Raw genomic sequence first — 18,642 nt, forward strand, 5'->3', positions numbered from 1 at the left:
AGTAGTAGTAATTGTATCTGATTGTAATGCATTTAAAAAAGCCATTGTTAAAGCACAGCTGTGACCACACCTTCTATAGGGGAGAGCGGGGCACAAACTAACGCTTCTTTGCTTTGGCTCCATCATTCAAAAATATTTAAGTTAGATTAATAATTTTGTACACAATCAAAACTAGGGATGCAGCGATAGGATTTTTTGGGCCGATACAGATTTAAACAGACGACTTCTGGCCGATACCGATATTAAACACTTGTATACAATACTATACAGTTGGTCTAGTAGCTAGTTCATTTCTGCATCAAATTATTTTTACTGAACATGGATTGGATCTAATTAACATTCAACTGACCAACATAATAAGAGAGGCACAAATTAAGCTAAAACAAATATAATAAGACAACATGACAACCTTCAAAAGGTGGTTTTAGCTATTCAGCATTTATTTTATTAACAACATTAACTTGTTTTTTTTTACATATAATGGATTTCTTTATGCAATTAATTAATAAACAATTGGTATCGGCCTTTCTCGTGCTATTGCCGATATGCCGATGGTTTCAAATTCATCAAAAATCGGCCGATACATCGGTGCATCACTAATCAAAACACATTTCTGCTACAAATGAACACTTAAGGTTTGTTTGTGGGATATACCGTTATCGTACAATTACACCGAAAGTGACATTAGTGCAAACGTTAATTTTAACAAACAGAGGGTTTGTTGTAACACCTGCAAGAAAATTTCGTTTAAACACAAATAATTCAATACAATTCTGTCTGTATATTAGGGGTGTGCAAAAAAACTGATTCACATTTGAATCGCGATTCAAGCTTTGCCGATTCAGAATCAATTCATAGAATTCCAAAAATCGATTCATAAAATTTTTTGTAATGCCGTGTTACTATTGTCCTGAAATGAGTTTATCTCAGTATTCCCATAGATGGCGCTGCGTCGTATTTACGCTGACGCCTGCACACTCTTGTCACAGTGTTTCCCACACATTGACTTTACTTGGGTGCGCTGCCCAGTTATATTAAGTGCCCAAGTATATCTGGCATCAAATTTTGTCTTTAGTTTTTCTGTGATGATGACACTATTTAATAATGACATTTTGTGTGCGACATTATGAGTTCGGTGTGCGTTTTAGCTCAAAATGACACATAGATCAATTATTATAACATTGCCACTTTGTAAGTGTGAGCAAAAATTTGGCATTTAAAATGGAAATTAGCTGATCTCTGCACTAAACGGCAGTGTCGTGGTTGCATAGTGCAGATTTAGGGCCGGTATTATCCCCTTCTGACATCACAAGGGGAGCCAATATTTTAAATCCCAGCTATCAGATATTAGGAGTTGCAGATATGTTTCAACATGATGTTATGTTTTAGATAACAAGACAGTGATTAAAATAATATAATATAAGTTGAATTTGGTGACTGACACAGATTTTTTTTACTTCAAATGCCACCAAAACACTCTTTATTCAATATCTCAATAAAAACACGTCAAAACTTTTCACAAATTCACAGATCATCATCTTTTGACAGTAAAAGACCAAAAGCACAGATTGCTCGGCCCTGTATAAATATGTAAAATAGCTGTGTTACAATTAACCCCTGCTTTAGTTTGTGTCCCCCTCACCGTTACTTATACAATTAGTTGCTCAATTGCTTTGCAGGTGCTAACAGGTAAAACTAATTGAATAATTGATATTTATTCCAATTATTATAAAAAATAAATGTACTATTTATTGAAGCACCTGTTCAAACTTGACACAGCAAGAGATCATGATCCATTAGTTCACTCATGTTTAAATATGCAATAGCATAAATGAGATTTGAGAGTTAAAGATCTTCAGTGAATGAAACTTTAATTTTTATCTTTGGATGAATGGTTTGGATACAACACAACAAACAAAACTAAAACTTTCTGGAACAAGAACAAACACAAAGAAACAGACACACATCTTGTGTGCAGTTAAAAAAAACTGAGCTTCAAAGCTTATAATAACAAGTTGTTGTAATAAATGGACACATTGTTTTGTGGTCAAAGAGACACTCAAAATCCCATCAGAAGCTTCCTCTTTCAATGAGGTCACTTCCTCTCAAAACCTCTTTACAATCAGCTTGCACCCTACCCAAAGCTATGAAAATTTTGATTTCAGGTGCAGTGTTATACAAAATTCAATAATGCAATCTATAGTGGAAAGCTTATATACACATCACAATATACATCTGCGAGATGGACCTAGAACAGTCAAATAAAATGAATACAGAAGATGCACATGGTGTGTTACTGGTGCTTTATCTGTATTTTATCATTTGCCAAAGAGAATTATGGGAATAACAGGACAGCTCAAGCCCAGCATCCAATAAACCAATGTTAATCAAGCTAATTAAGTAGCGTTTCAGGCAAGATTGCTATTAACAGTGCACATAAATCATACAAAACTACAATAACGCTAAATACAATTAGGATAAATACCAAATAGGAAAAGTTTCCCTAAAGGTAATGAAGACAAAGGTAAATATGAAGGTAATCATGTGCACTCATATTCTAAATAAAACTAAAACCTCATTCACACAGACCTCTGGTCCCAGAAAATACCCGTAAAATTGCCAGACAAGCGTCTGTGTGAACAAAAACTCGTTCCGTTAATCTTCTGGGATCGTTGCCGGAAAGAGGACCTAGTAAGATACGCGGGTAACCCTCTGTGTGAACAAGAATGCCATAAAGGGCGTGTCGAAGTGAGGACGCGCGCGTCATCATCACAACACAAGTTATGGTTCAGCTCCTTACAACGAGAGATAACATGTATATAAACATTCACAACGAGAAATGTTGCAAACTAACATGTATATAAACATTCACCACGAGAAATGTTGCAAACTAGATTGAAGCAGTTATCAGGAAATGATATATGAGACGCATAAACAATGACGCACGTGCCGTAGTGAGGACGCGCGTGTCATGGCAACATGAAGTTCGTTCAACTCTTTAAAATCAGGGATTTACAACATTCACTACGAGAAATGTCAGCATACTAGACTGAAGCGGATATCAGGTAAGTTAGCTCGTTACTTACTGCGTTGAAACGGAGATCATTCAGCAGCATAAAAGAATATCGCGTCACGTGCTCATTTGAGCTATAATAAACGAAAATACCCGCATGTCATCCCAACGAGATATATTGTTCAGCTCCTCAAAATGCGGGTTTTAAATGCATATAAACAATCACGATGAGAAATGTCTGAAAACTGTATCAAAGCAGAAATCAGGGAGCTTGTCAAATATACACTCTGAAGCTGAGATCATTCACCAGAATAGAACTGTGCATTCACGCGCTCCTTTGTAGTCTTATCATAAACAAAAATGCACGCGAGTTGTTTCTGGAGAGAGAAATAATAAATAATATGCAAACTTCAGACGCTGCGTAGAAGAGAGGGCGGGACTTTCAACATGTCACGTGTCTTTCCGGGACCATCAGATGGCGTGTAAACTTGGCAGTGTGAATGAATAAAATATCAAGCGGTCCCGTAAAATTCCAGGATGCCTGTCCCGTGTATCTTACGGAAAATCTGTGTGAAAAGGGCTTAAAACAACTGTATACATTAAAATAGACTTCATTTTACCATTTAGATGAGTGGTTAAATGATGTGTTATTAACCCCAGCCCCCATTACGAATGTGTTTTTATATTTCTGCATGCACACTATTTTTAACTTTCCATACCAGAAAGACACATTTTTTAAATCACATTTAATTGCAAGAGACAATTAACGATTTTTCTCGTTTGTCAATCATTTTCATGGTAATTGGGTCTCAACAGATGTATACGTTTTTGTATTTATATGCACATTTGAACACATGTGCATGTACATGAATTTGTTCTTATACTCGTTCTTAAATTAGCGAATTTGGAGTGTTCTGAATAAGCGGCCACATGCACAAGGTTGATAATTTGCATAATACACGCCCAATCCAGCTCCATATAAGGGCATTCCACAGTGCAGCCCTCGTCCACAAAACATTTTAGAGTAGTAAAAGTGCAAAAAAAAAGAAATCGATGATCATATTTATTATCAGTAAAGTTTTCAATTTAGGAGGTTTTGCTGTCGGTGGAGGAAGCCAGATGTGCTGTGTCCCCAACGGGGTTAGTGATAGACCGATATATCGGGGAGATATTTGCGAGTTTTATGTGTATCAGCATCGGCCAATACGTGGGTGCCATGTTTGCCAATTTTCTTCGGCATTATTTACAGACAGTGGTGGAAGCCGCAAGCGATTGCAGGTCATGTGACTAAAACCAACCAACCTTTCCAGTGTTTCCCACAGGATTTTGAGGAGACTGTGGTGGTGATGATGTCCCCCGCTAATTAGCATATATGTGATGTCATCATGTCGTGTTTGCGTTCGATCTAGTGTTGGCACCTGAAATATGTTTCACTTCTACTCTTTGATCTGTATTTGATCTATATTATAGATCAAATTATATTTTAAGCGAATTAAGCTGTTTTAAATAGTGAAATAAAAATGTAAATGGGAATCATGAAAATTCTATTTGTGGGGGCCAGTGTTGATTCTGTGGTGGGCCACCACAAATAAATCCATGTATGGGAAACACTGCTTTCCATGACAACATCGAAAGATGGTTTCATAGCACCCTCACATGTTTTTACTATTTGTTAAATATAGTTTTTTTTTTTTAAGTTCAATAAATGTTACTTTTTTAAATTGAGACTTGTAACATTTGGCATCGTCATTGTGTCATTTTTATGATGTAAATTGAGTAGGGTTGGGAACCGATAACCGGTTCTTATTCAGAACCGGTTCCGTTTTTTAAAAGGAACCGGAACCGCACGTAATTCTTAAGTTTCGGTTCTAAAAGCGGTTCTGATGCGAGGCACGTGCAAAGCGCTTATGTTTCTTACCTCATGAATATTAATTACGTTGAGCCACTGTTTATAGTCACTCGCGCAACCAAATTAACGCAGCTTACCACAGAAAACACTTGGGCTGCTGAGGTAAGCTTTGTATACTTCGTGTTAAACATGTCTAAAAGTCAAAAGAGTGGATTCTAGGGCTGTTGACGGTACAGTGCGACCCACGATTCTGTGCACTTCACAAACTATGAAAAATATAAAGTACAGTCTCACCCAGCGAGATGTCTTCAAGTTCGCGTGAAAGCAAACGGACATAAGACTCAAGAGTTAATGCGCTATAAACCGATATCAGTGATGACCCGCTGGCTTGGGGGCGGAACAATGAAGTGAGATATTCTTGGTCGAGGTTGCAAAAAAGTATCAATCTGCACTACCAGTATAGCAACATGCGTTTTCAGCACTGTGCAGACATTATAACCCCAAAAAGGTTTCTCACTTGAACCATGTGTTGTTTCACGGATGAAAGTGATAAAATAAACACGCACATAGCCGTGCCGATCCCGTGGTCGCTCCGGGGCTCAAGCATCACCCACCAAAATGGCCATGCACATTATGCTCAATTGCTTCACATTTCGCATCTAAAACCACGCGGAAAACGTGATCGCGCCACTCTTCTCCAAAGCGCGTGGACGCTTCAAAGCGTCTGTCGTTGCTAAGTTACCTAAGCATAAATCTCAAATCATATGTTTGAGAACTACTGCTGCTATCATGTTCACTTCAACAGGTAGGATCTTACGTGGACTACAACAGGAATAAATGATATGGGCCTAGTGACTGAAAAAGTGAAAATATTAATCATTTTACATTTAAAATATTTTATCAGTAATTAATAACACAAATTGAATTGTTTAAGTATTGTGCATTATTTTTTATTATATGGAACCGGAATCAGAACCGGAATCGTTAGGCAGAACTGGAATCGGAACCGGAAAATTTCTAACGATTCCCAACCCTAAAATTGAGTGAGCAAAAGCAGTGTCGGCTCCAAATATCGGCTCAAGAAAATTGGCAGCCTGTATCGGTCGTCGGCTAAGGCTGATGAAACAAAAAAATCTGTATCAGCTAGTGATGCACCGATGTATCGGCCACCGATATTTATCGGCCGATTTTTGATGAATTTGAACCATCGGCATATCGGCAATAGCACGAGAAAGGCCGATACCGATTGTTTATTAATTAACTGCATAAAGAAATCCATTATATGTAAAAAATGAGTTAATGTTGTTGATAAAATAAATGCTGAATAGCAAAAAACACCTTTGAAGGTTGTCAGGCTGTCTTATTATATTTGTTTTAGCTTAATTGTGCCTCTTTTATTATGTTGGTCAGTTGAATGTTAATTAGATCCAATCCATGTTCAGTAAAAATTATTTGATGCAGAAATAAACTAGCTAATAGACCAACTGTATAGTATTGTATACAAGTGTTTAATATCGGTATCGGCATCGGCCAGAAGTTGTCTGTTTTAATCGTTATCGGCCCAAAAAAAAATCCTATCGGTGCATCCCTAGTATCAACACTGAAAAATCCATATCGGTCGATCCCTAACCGGGGTAACAGGTGCTGTTAAAAAAAAGTCTTTAATATAACTTCACTAGAAATGCGCATCCGTATCTTAAATAAAACAGAGACGAGGTCTAGATCAACCCAAGACATATGGAGTTAACAATACATTTACATTAGGCATTAAGCATACGCTTTAAAAATGAAGGAAGCAAAATGTGAAGATGTGTCATTTCACGCATCTTTATAGGTGTAGAAATAATATACAATATGTATAATAATAAAAAATTTATAATATAACAAAATAATGTAAACATTATATCTCAACATTATAATTATAGCCTAGAATTTGGTTATAGCGCACGTGATTATTGCGTACGTGTTGTATAAAAGTTGTACATTCAACATAAATTCTGTATGAAAGTTTTTGTTAAATCATAATTTGTTCGTGAAAACATCTGTCCGCACATTTCACGCACAAATCCATTTGTACGCATGCTTGGTAAATGATTGTCTGATTTCATTCTGCCCCACCCACTTTGCCACCCATCGTTATTACAGCCATGTTTACAATATAGTTTTATAGCTACGTGCTAATGAAAGTCTTAATAAAAAGTGCATTTCTATGTAAACAGGCGCCTGTAGGCATGTACGCAGGTGTTAACAGGAAAATACATGACGTAGATGAGATGGGTGTCATTAAGTGTGTCCAAGACTGTAGCTTCAAATTACAGGTTCCTTTGTGTGCGAACACCTCTACGCCCAGTCTCCCATCTAAAGACGATGACGTAGGTAGACATGGTAGAACTTCACCTTTTGGTGTACGGTTCGCTCACAACAGCATTCCACACATGCTCAAACAAACCAGTTTACCTGTGTGGAGCGTGACTAGGGCTAACAGAGAAATTAATTTTGTATTATCTAGAACCCTGTTATGGATTAAGTCAACATATTGGGCAACAAATACAAAGGCTAGACCAGTGAATAGATTTAAGATGCATACACTCATATATTGTAGCTAGCTTAAACTGCAAAATATGCACATTTATCTTGATGCATATTTGCAATAATCAAATAGACTTTCCCCACATTTTTCCGATAGTCAAGATTTTTGCTGCAATTGTCTGATTAATGTTCATACAAAATGCAAAAGTTTAAACCAACCTACTATGCCGACATACAGAGTGCAAATGAACATGGTAAACTAGGGATGCACCGATCCACATTTTTTCACTTCCGATCCAATCCTGATACCTGAATTTGGATATCGTCCGATACTGATACTATTCCGATATCAGCGCTGTATTTGCTGCATTTAATATTATCATTATTGTTGATTTTATATGATACTGAAATAAACTCCTCTCAACAGGCAAGTATGATATGTATGTGTATGTATGCATGCATGTATGTCCCAAAAGGCAACTTGAGGTAAATTTAAGGTCAGAAAAGGAAGTCAGAAAAACAGGGAATCCTGTTAACAGGAAAAATCTCATTCTGAAAACAAATATGCAACTGTAAGGGTTTCAAATTGATTGTCAATATTTATTACATTTCATAAATTACAAATACTTTCGTCTTAAACATTAAGGAATGAAAAGTGCAAGTGTAAACATCTTACACTATCAATAAAATATATCTGAAGTAAAGCTCAGGGCTGGAACTCCTTTTAACTTCTCCGCTAACTTGGTTGACAATCGGCTGTATAGTTCAGGTAGCGCAGTGTCTGATAAATATCTCCTGGATGGTAAATTATACCGTGGCTGCAAGTGTTCTATCAGGCTACGGAATCCAGCGTTTATCAACCACTGATGATGGCTGGTCATCGAGTAAGATGAATTTGAACATCTTCTCGGTAATCCATTTAGCCTTTACACTGTCTGCCGGGAGTTTACCTTGCTTCTGAAATGACTCCAAAGTGATTCTTGACGGCTCCCGTTGTCTTTCTGCCCACTGGCTAAAAAATCCTTGTGCTCTTTAACATGGTGTTTTTTTAAATGTTTGATAGCGTTTGTTGTGTTGTACGACGCGAGGGAGCTTCCGCCTCTCTGAATAACGGCTTTGCAAACATTGCATTTTGCCATCTTGCTTTGCGGTGTTTCCAAGGTAAAGAATTTCCACACAGCGGACATGTTGTCTAGCCTCAGTCAGTGCTATCCAGCTGGCTGCAAACTGCGGAATAGATTTCCTCATAACTGTGTCTCGTTGAGCCGCGCCTCCGTTCAGGAAATCCATTCCACAGTTTGCAGCCTGCCGGCGGGAATCACTTTCGGAGTCATTTCAGCAGACAACGTTAAAGCGCAGACAGCTCGGATATCGGATACCTAAGCATGTTGGATTGGAAAATCCGATACGTGAATTACGCAGGAATTGGTCCCGATACCGATACTGGATCGGATCGGCCCCATCCCTATGGTAAACAACTGAATTAAATGTAGGGCTGCACAATATATATTGGAAAATTATCATTAACGCGACAACAGTGTATTTAATAGGGGTGCACCGAAATTTCGGTCGCCGAAAATTTCGGCCGAAAATGGCATTATCGGTTTCGGGCCGAAATAAAAAATCCAGCCGAAAATGTAAACCGAAAATGAATGTCAACCGCGCCCCTCCCATCTGTGCGCTAGCGCTTGGGTTTCACTCACGGTGATCAGTCATCTCCCACCCCTCCCCTTCGTGCTCAAGCAGGTTTCACTCACGGTCGAGCTGTTTGCACGCGTCTGCAAAGATTAAGCATGTCTTGATGTGTAAACTTTAGAGAGAGTCGCGCTAATGTGTCTCATACTGTAATCCATTAACATACATTTGGCGAATAAAGCAATGAAACACAACGTAACGTTTTTATGTGGAGCGACTGTTGCGCTGTTTAGGATTCACCCTCGGTCTCTGTATGTGCATGCGTTTAAGTGCCCTCGGTAGTGCACATACGAGAGAAACGCGTTTAAAAAAAACAAGCAAACATAAAATCTCGCTGTTATTGACAGGGCACATATAAACAAAATTCTCTCCACAGTATTCTTTTTCTAATAAAAACATTTGTTTATGTCTTAAGTGTATGTATAGATTACAGTCAGATTAACCTACTTAAGTCTGTGTCATTAATGTTAATCAAACAACCCATGACAAAGAGACAAATAGCTCTAAAAAAATAATGATATATTTAATTGATTGTGTTATGATTCATTTAATTTGATTTCTGTACCTAATGCTAATTTCAGACATTATTAATGTACAACTTTGTTCTCTTTTATAAATGTTTGCAATTTCTTTATTGTTTATTAGATTTTTCCCTTCGGCTTTTTGCTGATTCGAAAAATAATGTGATCTGTGCCTCAAAAACTGTAATGTGATCCGAACTGTGAGTTTTTTTATCCGTCACAAACCCCTAGTAAAGTTAGTACACAGTGATGGCCATAAATGCAATTGTACTAATAATTGGCATAATAATTTATATCGGTGTTTCGGTTTCGGTTTTTCGGCCTTGGTTTCCTTTTTTCGGTTTTCGGTTTCGGCCAAGAATTTTCATTTCGGTGCATCACTAGTATTTAATATCCATATTTTAGAGAGTTCCAAAAACGTACATTTATTTACGTGTCTATCATTTGTGTGTTGCATGCTTAGATTGTCCAAATTAGACCAATCAGAGGGGGCCTTACTTAAAAGCCCCCAAGTAGTTCGTATACTGTTATGCTATTGGCCAGAACGCGGGCGCAAAGGTAAACCTAGCGACTCAAAGCAGATAGCGGAAAATAAATATAAAAGGAGTAGAGAGGAGCGAGAAAAACTACAGCGACGAACTTGTGCCTAAACAGAACAGTATGTCTTAAAGTCTTTTTTAGCCTAAATTAGATTTAATTACATCAATTACACAAGAATATGTTTTACCTGTTTATTATTTTAGTATGATAATTACATATCTAAATTGTTTAAAAACAAAAGCTAATAAAAAAGCGATATTTCTTGCTGTAGATAATTTCCCTAGAGAAATGCTATCGCAAAATGCATTAAATGCATTAAATATTGTCACTGAGGTTAGTACTGATACTCTGCAAAGTATTTCTGCATAATGATTCATTGCAACTAATCGTTTGCAAAATAAAAGTTTCTGTTTACATCATATATCTGTGTACGGTGTATAAACATTACACATATGAACACACACAAACACACACACAGACACACAAAATGCATGTATACATTTAAGAAATATTTATGTGTGTATTAGGGCTGGGTATTGGCAAGGCCTCACGATACGATACGATACATGTCGCGGTACGATACAATACGTTGCATGTTGCAATACTTTTTCTTTTTTTATCAAAAATGTAAAAAATTGAGCTGAATTTCCACATGTCGGGTTTGAAAGCTGCAAGTGTTTTTACAACTGGCTGTATATGACAGACAACTGAACTGCGACAACTACAGCAGCGGCGGACGAGGTCGTTTGAGGCGCACAGAGGGATTTGATGGGTTTAAAAAAATATCGATAGTAGAGATTGAAATATCAATACACTATCGTGGAAAATGTATCACGATAGTTAGCTGTATATATTTTTGCACAGCCTTAGTGTGTATATAAATTTTTATATTTATATATAAAATATGAATACTTAAATAAATAAATTAATATTTGTTTCCTAAAATTAAACATGCATGCGTGTTTGTGTGTGATAAATCGGTAGATGATGCTTGCTAGGCTTCTCAATGAATTACAGTGAAATCCAAAAGCCAGAGAGCGCTCTCATGCAGACACTCAATATGCGCCACAGAAGAACAAAAAATGACTCTTACTTAGTATTTTTGTCTTGTTTTCAGTAGAAATATCAAAAAATTCTTAAATCAAGATGTATTTTCTAGATGAGCAAAATGACCTAAGAAAATAAGCCTAGTTTTTAGTAAAAAACTATACAATTTAAGTGAACTTGTGCTTAAAACAAGTAAAATTATCTGCCAACAGAGTGACAAAATATTGCTTAAATTTAGTGTTTAAGAAAAAAATAATACTTTAGATTTTTTTCTCACCCCATTGGTAGATATTTTTGCTTTTTTAAAGCACAACTTCACTAAAATTTTATAGTTTTTGTCTAAAACCTAGGCTTATTTTCTTAGGGCATTTTGCTCATCAAGAATAAGCATCTTAATTTAAGAATTTTTTTGATACTGTCTTGTTTTCAGTAGAAATAAGTAATTTTTTTCTAAGAAAGTAATTTTTTGCAGCGTATGGGGTATACAACAACATCACTTTTCCACGTGACCACGGCAGAGCTCGCCCTGTTGAGTGGCAAAACATTCAACAAAATGGCTGGTTTTCATAGCGGCTGCTGCGAAAACGCCAATAAAACTGACTATTATCGGCTTAAATTGAATTTAGTTGGCCTTAACAGTGACCCTAACAACTTGCCAAACAACCAGTAGTCTGTGGACATTGGCATAAGGCCAGACGTTTTTCCTGACATATATGTTTGTCTTGCCTAACACTATTAAACCATCCCACCTTTGTAGCACCAAGGCTCATGTTATAAACGACTCAAACTCCAGTGATTTCAGATCGATAAGGAATCACTGATCAAAAGCCGTAGTACACGAAAAAGCTGTGAATAATATCAGCTGTTTGATTCGGGGTAGTTATCGGCCAGGTATTATTAATGTATATCAGCATGTATCACCTGATCCCTAGTGTGTCATACACAAATAATAATAATAATAATAATAATAATAATAATAATTATTATTATTATTATTATTATTATTATTATTATTATTATTCACACATATATGATGTAAACAAAAACTTTTATTCTGCAAATGATTTGTTGCTGCAGCCCTGCTACAAAAACTGCACTTTTAAACCAAAAAGGAAGTTTTGCTCCTAATGAGAAGCTGAACCTAACTGTACCACAGCTTTCCAGCCATAACAAACACACTTATTACTAAAGGAAATAGCACAAGCACTCAAGGAACTCATTCAGTGTACTACAGCACAACTGACCATCCACAAAGTATGAAGGTGCTTTTCACCTTTCAGGGAGCCTGATTGTGGACAATAGAACATATCACAAGAAGCATTTATATAACCAATTTAGGATCAGGTTTTGTGAATGAGAGTGAAATAACAGGAAACAACAGGACTTTTTCCAAACAAAGATCCTGCGTAAATGGATGTAGTAAAGAAGCAGTGGGTAGACTCACAGCTGTTACAGTATGGGTCCCTGCTGACTGAGCAACAACTCACATTCATCCGTCCCTTAGGCCCCTCCCACCCATCATGGTCATATTATGATATACCCCACCCACAAATATGGAAATTCCTATAGATGATGCAAAAGCACATTGGCTGAGGGGCCTAATGTACACAAAAGAAGAAAAAAAAAATGCACTAAAGTTGTGAGAGAGAAAAGCAAACAGAGTATTAGAGTCATGTCATCTGTAACACTGTCTCAAGGTTTGCATTTCATCTTTACAACATCTACAGTCATGCCCATTTCCATCACACCTGCACGGTACATTTTCCTAAAACTTTAGCTGCGCAAGCCTGGCCTGAACCCTGCGACCCTAAATGTAGACGAATGATCAGGGCCTATGTACTTCCTGTACTCTCTTAACGCAGAGCTGCCGTCTTGGCCATGTATGTTTCTTTGTTCACTGGAGTGTCTAGTGTCTAGTAAAGTGAGCTCTCCTGATCCGAGACCAGCGCTGGCATGGATCACACACTTTCCTCTGTGTATGCGTGTATGTGTGTGTAGTAATAGTAGGCTCTCCTGCTTGGCTTCCAGATTTGGCATGCCGTTCCCCCTCTCTAAATGCAAAACTAAACCAGTTTCTGTGTGTGCGCGCTGTTGGCATTGCGCTGCAGGCTTCTACAGGCCGCCAAAGGCCTGGCGCCATGGTGACATGATGTCAGACGACCAGCTGGTGAGAGGGGTGATGTGCACTGGCACGTAAGTGTGTGCACGTGCATGCATGCATTGACACACAAACAGAGAGAAAAAGCATGCTCAGACGATACGTAAATGTATGCACATAAGAAACTTTAGAAGTAATTTCGGTTATCGCGATATGTAAAACTATATGCAAACGAAAGCGATGCAGTTTTTTTACTCTAGACAGATAAATTTACATTTCAGAGAGAATCAGTAGGCTTGCATATGTGACCCTGTCTGTAAAATCCAGGTTAAAGTCTTATGCTGCGTTCAGAACAGCTGCTTTCGTGGCATCAAGCGAGAGTGATTTCAATGTTAAGTCAATGTGAAGATGCGTTGACTTAATGAATGAGCCGTTTAGAGCGGTGTAGTAGACGCGATTCCGTCTAGTTTGCGCGAATGCCGCGAATTGAGCATTGCCGCCGCAAAAGCGCGAGTTGAAAACATGGCAAAAAAACACGCCGCGATAACCAATCAGAAGCTTGCTGTAGTAATGATGTGATAACAGGTCGCAAGAAGCCCCTCCAATGACGCAAATTTCCATGTGAATGTCTCGATGACTAGAATTTCATGCGCAAATGACGCAAGTAAACTTAAAATGTTCAAGCGACAAACTAGACGCAAAATTGAAGCCTCAAACGCGGCTGGTGTGAACCTACGGTCATTCTAATTATGAGATTAGGAGCATCAGTAGATTTCACTTATTCATTTTATATTTATTTCAATATTGGAGATAAGGTTAAATTGTTCTTTAGATTATGTATAATGATCTGTAAATAACAAAATATGACTTATTGGGTATTTACAGACTGGGTCATGTAAGAAGCACACATCCCATAAAACCATTCTCTGTGTTTTCTTAAACTTCTCTGGCTCATTTAGTTCTGTCTAGCCATCTTTACAAATGACACATATGTAACAAAACATAAATTGTTTACATGAGACAGGCATGTTAGACACGACAAGACACCAGGATGTTCATGTAGTTGGGTCAATCACTAACCAAACCAGAAAAGTATGCCTGCGCCTGTGAGAATTCTATCTTGAAGGCCTCAAAGGTGTTTTCAGATCTGCTTCTTATAAATCACATATGCAATATTCCATGTTCCAGTATACACACACAGACAGAAGTCCAACAAAATGACACAGTTAAATTTGGGTCCATTTAGCAGGCTGGCACACAGACACCACACACACACTTATGAACTGGCAGCGCAGATGCTCTGGCAAACTCCTCCTGGAGTGGAGGGTGCAGGTTGGCACAGCTGGACCTCTCCATATCGCACAGAGGCTGAAACTGTGAACACACAGAGTAGGACACAGCCTGGTTCCCAGTACCAAATCCTGGCAAAATTACTGAGAAAGACGTTAGCAAATGGGATTATTTCCCGTTAAGACAATAATGTCCTCTGTTTTATTAGACTCAAGTATGGAGTATGATTTTATCGTAAACAATAAGTCTGGCGTTAGCACCATGATTCAGCAGCTGGCACATGTTGCAGACACTGAGCATTGGTACTCATGCAGTTGACAAAGGTTCGAGTCCAACACACCACCAGTTGGGTGTGGAAAGGAATCACAGGGCTATGCAACTCAGATTTTAATGTCGCTACACTGGCTTCCTGTGAAGTTCAGAATACAATATAAAGCATATATATATATATATATATATATATATATATATATATATATATATATATATATATATATATATATATATATATATATATATATATATATATATATATATATATAAATATATATATATATATAAATATAAATATAAATATAAATATAAATATAAATATAAATATAAATATAAATATAAATATAAATATAAATATAAATATAAATATAATATAATATAATATAATATAATATAATATAATATAATATAAATAATATAATATAATATAATATAATTATATATATATATATATATATATATATATATATATATATATATATATATATATATATATATATATATATATATATATATATATATATATATATATATATATATATATATATATATATATATATATATATAGCATTTAGGGTTTTACACAGGCAAGCTCCTGCATATATAAAGGACATGGTGCGACGTCACATCCACAGCAGGAATCTGAGACCCAGTAATTGCATTCTGAACTTAAGATCAATGAACTCAGTGGTTAATTTTAAAAGGCATTTAAAAACATGTATTTTGTTTTTAAATGAAAATAGAATCGGTAACAGTTGTAAAAATCCTATGGATTACACAAAACAATTGTGGTGAATATGGGGGTTAAAACAGCCAAGAGGTTTTGGGAATTTGTCTAAAACCTCATTCACACAGCACTTTGGTCCCAGAAAATTTATGTAAATCGCCTTCTGTGTGAACAGAAAAACGGTCTGTAAATGTTCTGGGATCGCTCCCGTAAAAGGGACATAGTAACATTTACGGAAAGCTTTCTGTGTGAACAAACTGCAGAAACAATGCCATCGTAATCATTGGCAGTGTAAATGAACCAAAAATCAAACAATCCCAGAAAAATCACGGATGCATTTTCCATTGGTTTTTCTGTACTCGCTGTGTGAAAAGGGCTAGAGATCCAGGAGCTCCTTACTGACCACAATGATACGGAGATCATGCACATGCGTGGTTTCGCAAGAAACTACAGATTATAAGCAAACTTTAGACGCTAAGGAAGAAAACCTACCAAGTCTAGGACTTTAAATATGCCTTGTCTTTACGGAATGTGTGTGAATGCACGCACCGATTTATGGAAAATCATTGGGAGTGTGAATAAACCAAAATCAAACGATCCCGGACGCATTGTCTGTGTATTTTGCGTATTCTCTGTAGGAAAAGGGCTTATATCAGGGCTTGACATTAACTTTTTGAGGAACTTGTCCTTTGGACAAGTAAATTTGTGTTTCACTTGTCCATGCACAAAAGTCAATTGTCCAGGTAAAGATTTATAATATTATGTATTTTTTGTGTTTTGCTAATCAGTGGCGAAGCCAGGGATTTTTCTTAGGGGTGGCCAGGCAGGGGCCAGCTGTTACTCTGGGGTGGCACATAAAATCTCTATCATCGACCTTTAAATACTATTAAGTATTATAGGTGCATTAATTACAAAGATGTATAACATAGAGTTGCTACAATAATTTAATTTGTATTTAAATGAATTGAGATTAACATACAATTTATAGTCATAATTCAACCTAATGTTTTTTTTTAATCAAATAAAACTTTTGAAATTTACTTTAAAACCAGAATTTATATCTCCAATTGCTGAAAAAACAATAGAGACAAGAAAATCACGTGAATTTTGTAGGCCACTGAAATGTATTTTACTAAGATTCATTTGGCTGCTTCTTGCTGCTCTTTCTGAAGAAGGATGCTGTATCTGCTGCCTTTCTGTAATTCATTTTTCCCACATTTCAATGATTGTCTGACATTAAAACACTAAAGCAAAACATTAAAACATTACCATGTTTTAAAAAACTTATTAGGATAAATGTATCTAGATTATCTGTTATATATAAAATCAATCTTAATCCTAGCATTTACGCTGTAATGTTTGTGTGGGATTTTTTTAATGTACAATGACGAACTCTGTCAGATTCAAATCGGCTGTCGCGCGGCACACACAGGCAAGATTTTAAGACCATTATGTGTTTTTTCCGAACTTTAGAAGAGAAAAAATACGGACTTAAATCGTTTTTTTTGACACACAGTGATGAAAATGTGGTTGAAGTGCTTGTCATTTATATTCCCGCCGGAGCCTAAAGAAACATCACTCTCCACTCCATCCCGCCCCTCCGTGTTCGGCGATCAGATTTCATGCGCGCGGCCGAGCGCAGCTTGTTTATTAAAAACATAAGGTGTAAACGTGTGTGTGTGTGTGTGTGTGTGTGTGTGTGTGTGTGTGTGTGTCGGCGCGCTGCGCTCTCTGTTCAATATTCCGCTCGCCGTTTGCGCTGCGTGTTCTGCTCTGTCGTTAACGGCACATAACGTTAAGTAACATTGTTTGAAATTTAACTTGTCCGGTCGGACAACTAATTTTCTCTTATACTTGTCCTTCAAAAAATCCACTTGTCGCGGACAAGCCTTAATGTCGAGCCCTGCTTATATGAATCGTAGTTTCAATTGCACAGTCCCTCTGTGTATTACCCCATTTTGTTTTCTTTATTTACTTATTCTTCATGCCATTCCAGCATCTATGGCTTTTTTCATGGTGAGAACTGGTTAATCCATACACAGGTTGGGGATACATTTGGTATCTCCAATTTACCTAGCATGTTTTTGGCCTGTGGGAGGAAACCGGAGTACCCGGTGTGAACCCACGCCGACATAGGGAGAACATGCCAACTCCACACAGAAAGGCCACCTGACCTAGCCGGACCTCGAACCAGGCACCTTCTTGTTGTGAGGCAAAAGTGCTACCAACTGAGGAATAATCATGTAATGCAAGTAAAAAAAATTGGTAATCCTTAATGCACTATTCCAAAAATGAGACTGACAAACTAATAAATTTACATTCATGCATTTGCCGGACACATCTATTTAAAGCCACTAACTGTTCATTCACACACTTATGATGTACTTAACTCACAACACGTGTTGCTAACACAGTACTCTATCAAGTGAGCTTCAGGAACACATGAGCTCCAGTAAATACTTTACAATTAGAGATGGCAGTATGATTTAGCATTTAAACAGTATTTTTAGGTTAAAGCTGCTTTGCTCTAGATGGGCAGATGGCTTGCTGGCCCGTAGGAGAGAAGCCAGTGAGACTGTGTCAGGACAGGGTTACTTGGTCACCAGTGAGAAACTGTGAGAGCAAAAGGCTTATTGTTGCAGCTCAGCACCCGGCGACATTAAACAACACTAGCAAACTGAGAACAGTACTCTCTAAATCTAATACAAATACAGTTACACCTACTGCTATCCAAAGGGTTTGGGTCAGTTTAGACCTTTTGTGAAGCATTTGTGTTAGGCCTGTCGCGATAAACGATAAATCGATTAATCGCACGGTAAATAAAATGAGCTCGATCATTTTTTTAGGCCGCGATAATTCACATTTGCATGCTTGTTTGTTTTCCTTGTCTCTCTCTCTCTCTACCAAAGAGACTGGATGACCGCTCCGTGCAACGAGTGACAAGGAGTGAACCCTCGTCAGTCATTTGTCAGTCGCATGATCTGTGTGGGGAGGGGGGACTCCTGGCGTAGCCTATCACAGTAGGAGTACTGAGGAGGATGAGAGCCGCGTGAGAAGTGT

At 37.3% G+C, this 18,642-nt stretch overlaps 1 protein-coding gene across 4 annotated transcripts in view; it reads right to left on the reverse strand.

Moving 5' to 3' along the window:
* The window catches only part of bcl9 (BCL9 transcription coactivator), a 139,516-nt gene that overhangs the window by 34,328 nt on the left and 86,546 nt on the right, over positions 1-18,642 (reverse strand). The gene's annotated exons all lie outside the window — the stretch shown is intronic.

This window comes from Paramisgurnus dabryanus, chromosome 4, assembly GCF_030506205.2.
Source record: "Paramisgurnus dabryanus chromosome 4, PD_genome_1.1, whole genome shotgun sequence".
Lineage (NCBI taxonomy): Eukaryota > Metazoa > Chordata > Actinopteri > Cypriniformes > Cobitidae > Paramisgurnus > Paramisgurnus dabryanus.